At 37.9% G+C, this 16,292-nt stretch overlaps 1 pseudogene; it reads right to left on the reverse strand.

The window, feature by feature from the left end:
* The window catches only part of LOC143672057 (thiopurine S-methyltransferase pseudogene), a 52,947-nt pseudogene extending 48,225 nt beyond the window's left edge, over positions 1 to 4,722 (reverse strand).
* Between the last annotated feature and the right edge of the window lie 11,570 nt (positions 4,723 to 16,292).

Below are 16,292 nucleotides of genomic sequence, written 5' to 3' on the forward strand. Positions count from 1 at the left end.
TGTTATTGTAAGTCACTGATTGTAACTATGTCAAGGATGTTCACATGTCAAGAATGATTGTAGAGAATTAAATTTTAAAAATGTTTTTGCATGAAGAAGAACAAAGGAATGTCATTACTGCAGGGTGTTGAAAATAGATGATAATTGATATTTTAGAATTTTAACTTATGTATGAGACTAAAGCAAAAAATGTTTATTTGGTACAAAATTTATATTTTGACTGATGCATTTCCTAGTATAACTTATGTAGACAGCTAATTGAACACCATGAGTATAGGGAACCTTGAGTAGGACATGAGATTTTGTTGGTTTGTCCAGAGTGATGCCCCGATAAATCCTAGAGTGATTTGAACAGTGAATAAAAAAGTATTTGCAAAGTCCCCTTCAGGGAATGGTGAGAAAGGGGGAAAATTCGACTTCCCCAAGTTGAATTCTTGATATTTTCACAAGCCGTGGGAACAACCAAAGCAATAGGCTGAGTCCCCAATCTTGGGGTTTGTTCATATGAAACTTAACCCCACAAAGGATAGGTCAAGTCTACTTAAAATTAGGCCTAAGAGTCACCCCCAAGAGAGCCTCTTTTGTTGCTCAGATGTGCCCTCTCTCTCCAGCCAACACAACAAGCAAACTCACTGCCCTCCCCCTGTCTACGTGGGACATGACTCCCTGGGGTGTGGACCTTCCTGGCAACGTGGGACAGAAATCCTAGAATGAGCTAAGACTCAGTATCAAGGGATTGAGAAAACCTTCTTGACCAAAAGGGGTAAAAGTGAAATGATACAAAATAAAGTATCAGTGGCTGAGAGATTCCAAACAGAGTCGAGAGGCTATCCTGGAGGTTATTCTTACGCATTAAGTAGATATCACCTTGTTAGTCAAGATGTAATGGAGAGGTTGGAGGGAACTGCCTGAAAATGTAGAGCTGTGTTCCAGTAGCCATGTTTCTTGAAGACGGTTGTATAATGATACAGCTGTCACAATGTGACTGTGTGATTGTGAAAACCTTGTGTCTGATGCTCCTTTTAGCTACCTTATCAACAGATGAGTAAAACATATGGAATAAAAATAAATAATAGGGGGAACAAATGTTAAAATAAATTTAGTAGATTGAAATGCTAGTGACCAAAGAAAAAGAGGGGTAAGGGGTATGGTATGTATGATTTTTTTTCTGTTTTCTTTTTATTTTTTTTTCTGAATTGATGCAAATATTCTAAGAAATGATCATGATGACGAATATGCAACTATGTGATGATATTGTGAATTACTGATTATATATGTAGAAAGGAATGATCATAAGTTAAGAATGTGCTTGTTTGTTGTTATTTTTTTTAAATTTAAGAAGTAATAAAAAAAGAAAAGAAAAAAGAATGATTGTACAGAATCAAGCAAGAATGTTGGTATGTCGGTTCATTGATCATAATAATAATATTAAAAAATAAATAAACAAATAATAGGAGGAACAATGGTTAAAATAAGTTCGGTAGATGGAAATACTAGTGATCAATGAGGGGGGGTAAGAGGTATGGTATGCATGAGTTTTTTGTTTTTTCTTTATATTTCTTCTTCTGGAGTGATGCAAATGTTCTAAAAAATGATCATGGTGATGAATATACTACTATGTGATATTGTGAGCCATTGATTGTACACCATGTATGGAATGTTTGTATGTTAAGTATGTTTGTGTTTGTATGTTTTTTTGTCAATAAAAATATTTTTTAAATCTCATATCATTTACAGATATCTCCAGTTGGTTCTGTTTCCCTAGAGAACCCTGACTAATACAGTGATGAAGGTTTACTATCCAGAATATGTAAAAACCTCCTATAAATTAATAATAAAAAAACCAAAGAACCGAATTAAAATATGGGCAAAGGCATTCCTCAGAAAGTTAAGTATAGAATTATGACATGACCCAACAATTCCACTTCAAGGTATATACCCCACCCCTCAAATTGAAAGCAGGAACTCAAACAGGTATTTGCATACCAGTGATGCTCATGGCAGCATTATTCACAATTGCCAAAGGATGGAAGCAACTCAAGTGTCCATCAACAGATGGATGGATAAATAAAATGTAGTCTATCATACAATGGTCTTTTATTCAATCATAAAAAGGAATGAAGTTTGGATACATGTGACAATGTGGATGAACCTTGAAGACATCCTGTGGAGTGAAATAAGCAAACATAAAAGGACAAATATTTTATGATCTCACTTACATGAAATAATTAGAATATGTAGTCTCATAGAGTCAGAAATTAGAACACAAATTGCCAGGAGTTGAGATAGGGTGAGTGTGCTGGTTTGAAAGGATGTACATCCCCTAGAAAAGCCATGTTTTAATCTAAATCCTATTTCATAAAGGCAGAATAATCCTTATTCAATACTGTATGTTTGAAACTGTAATCAGATCATCTCCCTGGAGATGTGATTTAATCAAGAGTGGTTGTTAAGCTGGATTGGGTGATGACATGTCTCCACCCATTTGGGTGGGTCTTGATAAGTTTCTGGAGTCCTATAAAAGAGGAACATTTTGGAGAATGAGAAATTCAGAGACGGCAGAGAAGAACGACATAGCCATGAGAAGGAGAGTCCACCAGCCAGCGACCTTTGGAGATGAAGAAGGAACATGCCTCCCGGGGAGCTTCATGAAACAGGAAGCCAGGAGAAGAAGCTAGCAGATGACACTGTGTTTGCCATGTGCCCTTCCAGATGAGAGAGGAACCCTGACCATGTTCACCATGTGCCTTTCCAGATGAGAGAGAAACTCTGTGTTTGCCACGTGCCCTTCCACTTGAGAGAGAAACCCTGAACTTCATTGGCCTTCTTGAACCAAGGTATCTTTCCCTGGATGCCTTAGATTGCACATTTCTATAGACTTGTTTAATTGGGACATTTTCTCGGCCTTAGAACTGTAAACTATCAACTTATTAAATTCCTATTTTTAAAAGCCATTGAGTTCCTGGTATGTTGCATTCTGGCAGCTAGCAAACTAGAAGAGTGAGGAATGGGGTGTTAATGCTTAACTGGTATAGAGTTTCTGTTTGAGTTGATGGAAAATTTTGGTAACATTGTGAATGCGATTAACACCACTGAACCATATAATTGAAAGTGGTTTAAATGGGAAATTTTAGATCATATATATATTGCCAGAATAAAAATTTTAAAAGTCAAAGGACTATTCAACACAAAGAGTGAACCCTAATAAACTATAAACTATAATTAACAGTATAATTATAATAATGTTATTACATCAATTATAGCAAGTTACCACACTAATGCAAAATGTTAATATTAAGGAGAACTGTGTGTGTGTGTGCGGTATATGGGAACTCTGTACTTTATGTGTGATTTTTCTGTAAAACTAAAACTGCTTTAAAAAATGAAAAAAAAAAGAATGCAAAAGAAATGGGCTAAGGACTTAAATAGACATTTTTCCAAAGACGATATACAAATGGCCAATAAGTACATGAAAAGATTCTCAATATCTTTAGCCATTAGGGAAATGCAAACCAAAACTACAATGAGATACCACCTCACAGTCACTTGAAGAGCTACATTTTTTTAGTTCACTTAACTAAACTTTTAAATTTGTTTCTTAATTCTATTACATATAAAATTATTACATAAAGAAACAAAATGTGAAAAGGGGTGCGTAAGAAGTATTTATAGTAAAAATTATTTTATATGATTTCTTAGATTACCTTGCACCATATTAAAATATTACACTCAATATCAATTTTTCTCTCATATTTCTTTGTTATATGCTTTGTATTTCTCTTTTATATATTAATTATACATCTAATACATGCACATGGTAAAAAATTTTTTATAATCTGTATGTAAAACAGACAAATATAGTCTGCCTATACCCCTAATTACCCTCTCCTCTAGAAGGTAGGCACTTTAAACATTTTATTATGTGTTTTTCTCTAAAAAGTTATGTGCATTTTTGAACAAAGACCTGTGATGTGATCAGTAAATGATTTTTTTAGTCATTCATTATATTTCCATGCCTAAGCATGATTTTTAATTGCTCAAAAACATGTTGATGTGCTAAGCTTTGTCTGCAAATAGATGTAACTTTTCAAATATGTAATTAATTCCCCAACTTTTATGACATTCTTCAAAAGCATCAACCTGCTCAAGACAATGAATATTGCATTTTGTGCCAAACAGCCTTTAAATTTCAGTGTCTGGAATACAAAATCGTTGGCCTCCATGTTTAGTTGGATCATAAGAAACAGCAGATGCGAGGTACTGGAAGCCTTTTCTTGTTACGGACAACATTGCATCAACATAGCATTCTCGATCACCTAGATTAACAGCGACTAAGACTTCTCTATCCCAAATGCTGTCAAATTCACCATTATTTACTCTGGAAATATAAAAAATGCTGCAACAGTACAATGAAATGTTCTCTGAAGAGCTCTTAAATACTTTGGCTCTAGGAATTTCAGCAATTGGTTCTACCGAGTAAGAAAGATTCTGTTTTTTTAAAAATTCTCAAATCCCTAATTCACTGATCTCCAAACTGACTATGCTGTGTCCTCAGTCTGCAAACCATCACGTCTCAATTGCTTTTCCACAAAGAGGAAAAAATATTCCGAGCCCACTCTTGCCATTAAGAAAAGTATCCAAATGCTTCTTTAATAGCTGATGTCTTTGTTCTTGATGAAATGAAATGTTGAGGCTCACCCACTTTTCTTGTCATTCTTCCATATTTAGTACTCAGTTTTTCTGCACCTCATTATTGGGGTACTCATTAATTTTGAGGAAAGTTCTTGTATCATAGTTTTGTAGACACCTTTGCCTCACAAGCAGATATCTCCAAGCCACTTTTTGATCAGTAGCAGAAACCCAGAGGTCATTATTTTTCTTTTCTTTTTGCTGGTCAGACTTTCCATAGAAGGATCTTCTAATTCCTGTGTTAAAGATCATATCCTTGGGATCACTGATCTCCTCGGCCACCTGTTACCACCATAATAACCTTTTTTTTTTAAAAAAAAAAAACTTTTTATAGTGAAATATAACATTTATATACATACAGGCAATAAATTTCCAAGTTCATTTTAACAAGCAGTTATAGAACAGAGTTCAAAGTTTGGTATGGGTTACGGTTCCATGATTTTTTCTTTCTGCTAGCTGCTCCAAGACACTGGAGACCAACAGAAATATCAACATAATGATTCAGCAGTCATACTCATTTGTTAAATCCTATCTTCTGTTACGCTCTTTCTTCTCTTTAAATAGCATATATACATAAAAGCAATAAATTTCAAAGCACATTGCAACAATTAGTTGTAGAACAGATTTCAGAGTTTGGTATGGGTCACAATTGCATAATTTTAGATTTTTATTTCTAGCTGCTCTAAGGTACTGGAGACTAAAAGAAATATCAACATAATGATTCAGCAATCATGCTCATTTGTTAAACCCTACCTTCTCCGTATAACTCCATCACCTTTGATCTTTCTCCCACCCTGTAGGGGTATTTGGGCTATACCCATTCTAAATTTTTCATGTTGGGGAAGGGGCTGTCAATAACATGAGATGGGAGATGAAACTAGCTGATGTTCTGGAGAGGCTGGCCCCTCTGCTTTTCAGGATTTATCTGGTCCAGAGACCCATCTGGAGGTTGTAGGTTTTGTAGAGTTACCCTAGTGAATGAAACCTTTGTAGAATCTTATATAATGCCCTAGGTATTTTTTAAGATTGGCAGGAATGGTTTTGGTTGGGGTTTGGCAAGTTATGATAGGTAGCAAATGTCTAACTGAAACATTCATAAGAGTGACCTCCAGAGTAGCCTTTCAATTCTATTTGAACTCTCTCAGTCACTGATACCTTATTAGTTTTGGTCAGAACAGCATCATGATCCCATGGTGCCAGGGCCAGACTCATCCGTGGGAGTCATCTCCCACGTCGCCAGGTAGACTTTCACCCCTGGATGTCATGTCCCATGTAGGGGGGAGGGCAATGATTTCACTTGCAGAGTTGGGCTTAGGAGAGTGAGGCCACATCTGAGCAACAACAGAGGTCCTCCAGAAGTAACTCTTAGGCATGCCTATAGGTAGTCTAAGCTTCTCCACTACCTACATGAGCTTCAAAAGAGTAAGCCTCCTGATCGAGGGCATGGCCTATTGATTTGGGTGTCCCTAATGTTTCACACAGTATCAGGGGATTCCGCGGTGATAAAGTTTAACAGTTCCATAATTTTTCTCCCATCCCTCAAGGGATTTTGCCAATATTTTTGATTATCTGTTTAATATACTCTGGATGTATCCAGGCATTACATTAAGCTATACAGGATTAAAGGTCCTCATTCTTATACTGGGCTCCCTGCATTTGGATTGTTTAAATGATCTATCCAGACGGGTTGAGTTAGATTATGTGCTACAGAAAACCTAAGTTCTGGACATAATAGAACTTTCTTCTTTTGGTCTCAAAGAGTAGGTGAAGTTCCAAAATATATGCAATGTCTTCCTTAACCCTGTATTCTGAATTACCTTAATCCCAACCCAATTGGCTTCATTCTTATCTCAAAATACCAGATTATATATATATATATATATATATATATATATATATATGGCACAGCCTCTCAAAATCCAGAAATTACCACTCCAGACTAAATGTGACTGCTATAAGAGCTTACAATCTAGGCTCCAGCTTTCTTAAAAGTATTTTCCAAATGAGATTATACAACATGTGCTCTTTTATTTCTGCTTTATTTTGCCTCACCAAATGTCCCACGGGTTCATTCACAATGTTGCAAGCCTAACAACTTCGTTCCTTTTTGTAGCAGCATGGTGTTCAGTCATATGTTTATACTATCATTTACCAATCTACTTCTCAGTCAGTGCATCTTTCAGCCACCTCTACCTACTGGGCCTCATGTATAATGTCCAAAATCAGCAGTCCATCAACACTCTAAATTTTAGATAGTTTCATTGTTCCCAAGAGAAAGATAGCCAATAAACACACCCTCACCAAATAGAAAATCCAAACCTCCTCCTAACCCTTGTCCCTTCCACACATTATGCACTCCTGGTATTGCTGCAGTACTGTTGATGTTTTCTTGTTAAACATAGCATAGAGCATGCAATATCATTTCCCCCCACCCATACTCCAAAATTATAAGTCTCTGTACAAGGTCCATAGCTTTGCAGTAGTTCATGCAAGAACTTATTTATATTTGTAGTGTTAATTGGTGGGACACATGAGTCTATACAACCTCCTTCAATCATGTTCATCTTCAATATGGTAATATTACTTATAGACTCACTAGTGCACTGCCTTCATTTCTGTCTATTCTCTTATAATTAAATTCAACTTTATCAGCTAACTGTTCGCCTATCTCAAGCTTCTGTGTATCTTTAGATCCCCTATATTCTGTATTATAAGCCTCTGATTTTACCTTTACCATATTCATAATAATGGAATCATACAGTATCTATCCTTTTGTGTCTGGCTTATTTCACTCAGCATTATGTCCTTAAGGCTCATCCATATTGTTGTGTGGTTCAGGATGTCATTTTGTCTTACTGCTGCATAATATTCCATCGTATGTATATACCACATTTTGTTAATCCACTGTCTGTTGACTGGCATTTGGATTGTTTCCATCTTTTGGTGATTGTGAATAATGCTGCTAGGAACATCAGCATGCAAATCTGTTTGTGTCATTGCTTTCAGCTCTTCTGGGTATATAACAAGTAATACTACTGCTGGGTCATAGGACAACTTGATATTTAGTTTTCTGAGGAACCACCAGGCTGTCTTCCGTAGAGGCTGTACCATTATACATTCCCACCAGCAGTGTATAAGTGTCCCAATTTCTCCACATCCTCTCCAACATTTGTAGTTTCCTATTTGTGTAATCGCAACCATTCTTATAGGTGTGAGGTGGTATCTCATTATAGTCTTTTTTTTTATTAATTAATGGAAAAAAGAAATATACCATTCTACATATGCAATCAGTAATTCTTAACATCATCACATAGATGCATGATCATCGTTTCTTAGTACATTTGCATCGGTTTAGAAGAGCTAGCAACACAACAGAAAAAGATATGGAATGTTAATATAGAGAAAAAAATAAAAATAATAATAATAGTAAAAAAAAAACAAAAAAACAAAAAAAACCTATAGCTCAGATGCAGCTTCATTCAGTGTTTTAACATGATTACTTTACAATTAGGTATTATTGTGCTGTCCATATTTTAGTTTTTGTATCTAGTCCTGTTGCACAGTCTGTATCCCTTCAGCTCCAATTACCCATTATCTTACCCTGTTTCTAACTCCTGCTGGACTCTGTTACCAATGACATATTCCAAGTTTATTCTCGAATGTCGGTTCACATCAGTGGGACCATACAGTATTTGTCTTTTAGTTTTTGGCTAGACTCACTCAGCATAATGTTCTCTAGGTCCATCCATGTTATTACATGCTTCATAAGTTTATCCTGTCTTAAAGCTGCATAATATTCCATCGTATGTATATACCAAAGTCTGTTTAGCCACTCGTCTGTTGATGGACATTTTGGCTGTTTCCATCTCTTTGCAATTGTAAATAACGCTGCTATAAACATTGGTGTGCAAATGTCCATTTGTGTCTTTGCCCTTAAGTCCTTTGAGTAGATACCTAGCAATGGTATTGCTGGGTCATATGGCAATTCTATATTCAGCTTTTTGAGGAACCGCCAAACTGCCTTCCACAGTGGTTGCACCATTTGACATTCCCACCAACAGTGGATAAGTGTGCCTCTTTCTCCGCATCCTCTCCAGCACTTGTCATTTTCTGTTTTGTTGATAATGGCCATTCTGGTGGGTGTGAGATGATATCTCATTGTGGTTTTGATTTGCATTTCTCTAATGGCCAGGGACATTGAGCATCTCTTCGTGTGCCTTTTGGCCATTTGTATTTCCTCTTCTGAGAAGTGTCTGTTCAAGTCTTTTTCTCATTTTATAATTGGGTTGGCTGTCTTTTTGTTGTTGAGTTGGACAATCTCTTTATAAATTCTGGATACTAGACCTTTATCTGATATGTCGTTTCCAAATATTGTCTCCCATTGTGTAGGCTGTCTTTTTACTTTCTTGATGAAGTTCTTTGATGCACAAAAGTGTTTAATTTTGAGGAGCTCCCATTTATTTATTTCCTTCTTCAGTGCTCTTGCTTTAGGTTTAAGGTCCATAAAACCGCCTCCAATTGTAAGTTTCATAAGATATCTCCCTACATTTTCCTCTAACTGTTTTATGGTCTTAGACCTAATGTTTAGATCTTTGATCCATTTTGAGTTAACTTTTGTATAGGGTGTGAGATACGGGTCCTCTTTCATTCTTTTGCATATGGATATCCAGTTCTCTAGGCACCATTTATTGAAGAGACTGTTCTGTCCCGGGTGAGTTGTCTTGACTGCCTTATCAAAGATCAAATGTCCATAGATGAGAGGGTCTATATCTGAGCACTCTATTCGATTCCATTGGTCGATATATCTATCTTTATGCCAATACCATGCTGTTTTGACCACTGTGGCTTCATAATATGCCTTAAAGTCAGGCAGCGCGAGACCTCCAGCTTCGTTTTTTTCCCTCAAGATGTTTTTAGCAATTTGGGGCACCCTGCCCTTCCAGATAAATTTGATTATTGGTTTTTCTATTTCTGAAAAATAAGTTGTTGGGATTTTGATTGGTATTGCATTGAATCTGTAAATAAATTTAGGTAGGATTGGCATCTTAACTATATTTAGTCTTCCAATCCAAGAACATGGTATGCCCTTCCATCTATTTAGGTCTTCTGTGATTTCTTTTAACAGTTTTTTGTAGTTTTCTTTATATAGGTTTTTTGTCTCTTTAGTTAAATTTATTCCTAGGTATTTTATTCTTTTAGTTGCAATTGTAAATGGGATTCGTTTCTTGATTTCCCCCTCAGCTTGTTCATTACTAGTGTATAGAAATGCTACAGATTTTTGAATGTTGATCTTGTAACCTGCTACTTAGCTGTACTCATTTATTAGCTCTAGTAGTTTTGTTGTGGATTTTTCTGGGTTTTCGACGTATAGTATCATATCGTCTGCAAACAGTGATAGTTTTACTTCTTCCTTTCCAATTTTGATGCCTTGTATTTCTTTTTCTTGTCTAATTGCTCTGGCTAGAACCTCCAACACAATATTGAATAATAGTGGTGATAGTGGGCATCCTTGTCTTGTTCCTGATCTTAGGGGGAAGTTTTCAATTTTTCCCCATTGAGGATGATATTAGCTGTGGGTTTTTCATATATTCCCTCTATCATTTTAAGGAAGTTCCCTTGTATTCCTATCTTTTGAAGTGTTTTCAACAGGAAAGGATGTTGAATCTTGTCAAATGCCTTCTCTGCATCAATTGAGATGATCATGTGATTTTTCTGCTTTGATTTGTTGATATGGTATATTGCATTAATTGATTTTCTTATGTTGAACCATCCTGCATACCTGGGATGAATCCTACTTGGTCATGATGTATAATTCTTTTAATGTGTTGTTGGATACGATTTTCTAGAATTTTGTTGAGGATTTTTGCATCTATATTCATTAGAGAGATTGGTCTGTATTTTTCTTTTTTTGTAATATCTTTGCCTGGTTTTGGTATGAGGGTGATGTTGGCTTCATAGAATGAATTAGGTAGCTTTCCCTCCACTTTGATTTTTTTGAAGAGTTTGAGGAGAGTTGGTACTAATTCTTTCTGGAATGTTTGATAGAATTCACATACGAAGCCGTCTGGTCCTGGACTTTTCTTTTTAGGAAGCTTTTTAATGACTGATTCAATTTCTTTACTTGTGATTGGTTTGTTGAGGTCATCTATGTCTTCTTGAGTCAAAGTTGGTTGTTCATGTCTTTCCAGGAACCCGTCCATTTCATCTAAATTGTTGTATTTATTAGCGTAAAGTTGTTCATAGTATCTTGTTATTACCTCCTTTATTTCTGTGAGGTCAGTAGTTATGTCTCCTCTTCCATTTCTGATCTTATTTATTTGCATCCTCTCTCTTCTTCTTTTTGTCAATCTTGCTAAGGGCCCATCAGTCTTATTGATTTTCTCATAGAACCAACTTCTGGTCTTATTGATTTTCTCTATTGTTTTCATGTTTTCAATTTCATTTATTTCTGCTCTAATCTTTGTTATTTCTTTCCTTTTGCTTGCTTTGGGATTAGTTTACTGTTCTTTCTCCAGTTCTTCCAAGTGGACTGTTAATTCCTCCATTTTTGCCTTTTCTTCTTTTCTGATATAGGCATTTAGGGCAATAAATTTCCCTCTTAGCACTGCCTTTGCTGTGTCCCATAAGTTTTGATATGTTGTGTTTTTATTTTCATTCGCCTCGAGGTATTTACTAATTTCTCTTGCAATTTCTTCTTTGACCCACTTGTTGTTTAAGAGTGTGTTGTTGAGACTCCACGTATTTGTGAATTTTCTGGCACTCGGCCTATTATTGATTTCCAACTTCATTCCTTTATGATCCGAGAAAGTGTTGTGTATGATTTCAATCTTTTTAAATTTGTTAAGACTTGCTTTGTGACCCAGCATATGGTCTATCTTTGAGAATGATCCATGAGCACTTGAGAAAAAGGTGTATCCTGCTGTTGTGGGATGTAATGTCCTATAAATATCTGTTAAGTCTAGCTCATTTATAGTAATATTCAGATTCTCTATTTCTTTATTGATCCTCTGTCTAGATGTTGTGTCCATTGATGACAGTGGTGAATTGAAGTCTCCAACTATTATGGTATATGTGTCTATTTCCCTTTTCAGTGTTTGCAGTGTATTCCTCACGTATTTTGGGCCATTCTGGTTCGGTGCGTAAATATTTATGATTGTTATGTCTTCTTGTTTAATTGTTCCTTTTATTAGTAGATAGTGTCCTTCTTTGTCTCTTTTAACTGTTTTACATTTGAAGTCTAATTTGTTGGATATTAGTATAGCTACTCCTGCTCTTTTCTGGTTGTTATTTGCATGAAATATCTTTTCCCAACCTTTCACTTTCAACCTATGTTTATCTTTGGGTCTAAGATGTGTTTCCTGTAGACAGCATATAGAAGGATCCTGTTTTTTAATCCATTCTGCCAGTCTATGCCTTTTGATTGGGCAATTCAGTCCATTAACATTTAGTGTTATTACTGTTTGGATAATATTTTCCTGTACCATTTTGCCTTTTGTATTATATATATCATATCTGACTTTCCTTCTTTGTACACTCTTCTCCATACCTCTTTCTTCAGTCTTTTCGTATCTGACTCTAGTGGTCCCTTTAGTATTTCTTGCAGAGCTGGTCTCTTGGTCACAAATTCTCTCAATGACTTTTTGTCTGAAAATGTTTTAATTTCTCCCTCCTTTTTGAAGGACAGTTTTGCTGGATATAGAAGTCTTGGTTGGCAGTTTTTCTCTTTTAGTAATTTAGATATGTCATCCCACTGTCTTCTAGCTTCCATGGTTTCTGCTGAGAAATCTTATTTAGATAAGATTTCTTATCTAAATACACATAGTCTTATTGGGTTTCCCTTGTATATGATGGATTGTTTTTCTCTTGCTGCTTTCAAGATCCTCTCTTTCTCTTCGACCTCTGACATTCTAACTAGTAAGTGTCTTGGAGAACGCCTATTTGGGTCTAATCTCTTTGGGGTGTGCTGCACTTCTTGGATCTGTAATTTTAGGTCTTTCATAAGAGTTGGGAAATTTTCAGTGATAATTTCTTCCATTAGTTTTTCTCCTCCTTTTCCCTTCTCTTCTCGTTCTGGGACACCCACAACACGTACATTTGTGCGGTTCATATTGTCCTTGAGTTCCCTGATACCCTGTTCATATTTTTCCATTCTTTTACCGATAGTTTCTGTTTCTTTTTGGAATTCAGATGTGCCATCCTCCAAATCACTAGTTCTATCTTCTGTCTCTTTAAATCTATCATTGTAGGTATCCATTGTTTTTTCCATCTTTTCTACTTTATCCTTCACTCCCATAAGTTCTGTGATTTGTTTTTTCAGGTTCTCTATTTCTTCTTTTTGTTCAGCCCATGTCTTCTTCATGTCCTCCCTCAATTTATCGATTTCGTTTTTGAAGAGGTTTTCCATTTCTGTTCGTATATTCAGCATTAGTTGTCTCAGCTCCTGTATCTCATTTGAACTATTGGTTTGTTCCTTTGACTGGGCCATATTTTCAATTTTCTGAGCATGATCCGTTATCTTCTGCTGGCATCTGGGCATTTAGTCAGATTTCCCTGGGTGTTGGACCCAACAGGTTGAAAGAATTTTTTGTGAAATCTCTGGGTTCTGTTTTTCTTATCCTGCCCAGTAGGTGGCGCTCGTGGCACACGTTTGTCTACGGGTCCCGCTAGTAAAAGGTGCTGTGGGTCCTTTAACTTTGGAAAACTCTCGCCGTGGGGGAGGTTCACCAGCCGAAGCGGCTTGGAAGAGTGCCAGCTGGCCCGGGGGTCCAAACGTGGGGAGGGTCGCCGGCCGCCGCAGCCCGGGAGAGCGCCCGTCCGAATTTCCTAATCGGCCTGGGGCACCAAGTGTGGTGGGAGGGCGCCAGTCGCCGCGGCCCGGGAGAGTGCACCGTTCCCAGCTGGACCGGGATGTTACGTGTTTGGAAGGGACCCCCCTGGTCACCGTTCTCTGTGGCCAGGGGATTTCCGATCCAATTCTTCCAGCTGGTCCGGGGGGCCGTGCGTGGTGGGGGCACCAGCCGCTGCGGCTTGAGGGGACCGCCTGCCCAATTCTGCCAGCTGGCCCGGGAAGGAGGAGGGGAGGGACTCCGGCCACTTGCCGCCCCGCCTGGGGAAGCCCGCGTCCCTTGGTGATCTGACCGGAGCGGGTTCTCCCAGCCAGTCAGCCATTCCAGGATGGGGTACGCTGTCTTTTTGATCTCTGTCGTGGCTCTGGGAGCTGTTCTGTATCGTTTCTACTCCCCTAGTAGCTGTTCTGGAGGAGGAAAGGTGAGGATGGCAAGGCTGTCGAGGACGTTGGCAGAGGAGCCGGTGAAGGCGGAAGAGGGCATGGTGGTGGTTGGAGAGCCGACCTTGTGAAGCAGACGCGAAGAGCAGCCTCCCTCCTGCTGGACTGTCCAGGACTCAAGAGCAGCTGTCTGTTCCCAGTAACTGTACTGTTGCCAGGGCCACCAACTGATGACCTTGGATGAATTACTCAAGCTCCAGGCCTCAGTTTATTCTCCTTCGAGCCGCCGGTGCTGGCACCTCATTATAGTCTTGATCTGCATTTCCCTTATAGCTAATGAGAATGAGCATCTCTCCTTGTGCTTTTTAGCCATCTGCATTTGCTCTTCAGAAAAAAGTCCATTCATATCTTTAGCCCATTATATAATTGGATTGTTTGGTCTTTTGTTGTTGAATTGTATGATTTCTTTATGTATACAGGATATCACACCTTTATCTGATGTGTTATTTCCAAGTATTTTCTCCCATTGAGTTGGCTGTCTCTACACCTTTTTGACAAAGTATTTTGAGGCCCAAAAGCATTTGATTGGAGTTCCCATATATCTATTCTTTCTTTTGTTGCTTGTGTTTTGGGTGTAAAATTTAGGGAGCTACCTACTATTACTAGGTCTTGAAGATGCTTCTCTATATTTTCTTTTAGGAGCTTTATGTTACTGGTTCTTGTATTTAGGTGTTTGATCCACTTTGAGTTAATTTTTGCATAGGGTGTCAGGTAAGGGTCTTCTTTCATTCTTCTGGCTATTGATATCTGGTTCTCCCATGCCCATAAAAAGGACTGAATCTCTGATACATAAACAACAACAGGGATGAACCTAGAAGACATCATATTGAGTGAAATAAGGCTGACACAAAAGGATGAATGTTGTATGATCTTGCTTATGTTAAATAACTAGAATACGCAAATTCATAAAGACAGAAATTAATGTACAGGTTACCAGGGGTGGAAAGGAAGGGGAATGGTGAGTGTGCCAATTTGAAAATATTATGTACCCCAGAAAAGCCATGTTTTAATCCTGATTCAGTCTTGCGGAAGCAGCTGTTTCTTCTAATCCTGATTCAGCATCACAAGGTGGAAAGTTTTGATTAGATTATCTTCCTGGAGATGTGACATGCCCAATTGTGTATGTAATCTTTTCATTAGATGGATACGTGACTCCACTCATTCTAAGTGGGTCTTGATAAGATTACTAGAGTCTTTAAAAGGGGAAACATTTTGGAGAAATGCCGGAAGCAACAGAGCCATCAGAGAGTCAGAAACAATGGAAATGACAGAAACCTCGGAGCTCACAGAAACAACAGAAACCTCAAAGCCAACAGAAACTTCACAGCAGAGCTGACACAGATGCAGACACATGGAGAACAGAAACACAGATGTTTGGAGATGTTTGGAGGCCAGCAGACATTGCCATAAGATATTAAGCAAGCCAGAACCTAGTGAGAGCCAAGGGAAGCCAAGAGATGAAAGTCAGCCCCAGAGAAGTAAATTGAGGAGCCCCCACAGGAACAGAGGCTGAAAGCAATGGAGCCCAGGAGCAAGGGACAAGCAGATGCCAGCCACGTGACTAACCAGCTCACAGAGCTGCTCCAGGCTTTTCTTGAGCCAAGGTGACCTCTTGTTGGTGCCTTAAGTTGGACACTTTCACTTCCTTAGAACTATAAACTTGTAACACATTGAATTCCCCTTTTAAAAAGCCATTCCAGTTCTGGTGTATGGCATTCCAGCAGCTTACTAACACAGGGAGTTACTGCATAATGAGTGTAGGGTCTCTGTTTGAGGTAATGGAAGTTCTGGTAATGGATGGCGGTGAGGGTACTGCCACATTGTGAATGTGATTAATCCCACTGAATGTTACGTTTGGGAGTGGTTGAGATGGGAAAGTTTATGTTGTATACTGTCTCCATTTAAAAAAAGTTTTAAAAAAGAGAGGCCAAAACAATGATGACAAACACATTACATGATCCTGGACTGGATCTAAAGATGGAGAAGAAAATACCCAAAAGAACATTATTGGGACATATGAATAAATTTAAATATGGATTGTAAGTCTTATATCAATGTTAAATTTCTTGGACTTGATAACTGTTCTTATTTTAGTTTGCTAAAGCTGCTGGAATGCAGTATACCAGAAATGGAATGGCCGATGAAGTTCAGGGTTTCTCTCTTGGCTGGAAGGGCACATGGTGAACACAGCATCATCTGCTAGCTTCTTCTCCTGGCTTCTGCTTTCATGAAGCTCCCTGGGAGGCGTTTCCTTCTTCATCTCCAAAGGTCGCTGGCTGGTGGACTCTCTGCTTTGTTGAAATGGGATTTTGATTAA

The sequence above is a fragment of the Tamandua tetradactyla genome, chromosome X (assembly GCF_023851605.1).
Source record: "Tamandua tetradactyla isolate mTamTet1 chromosome X, mTamTet1.pri, whole genome shotgun sequence".
NCBI classification, from domain to species: Eukaryota; Metazoa; Chordata; class Mammalia; order Pilosa; family Myrmecophagidae; genus Tamandua; species Tamandua tetradactyla.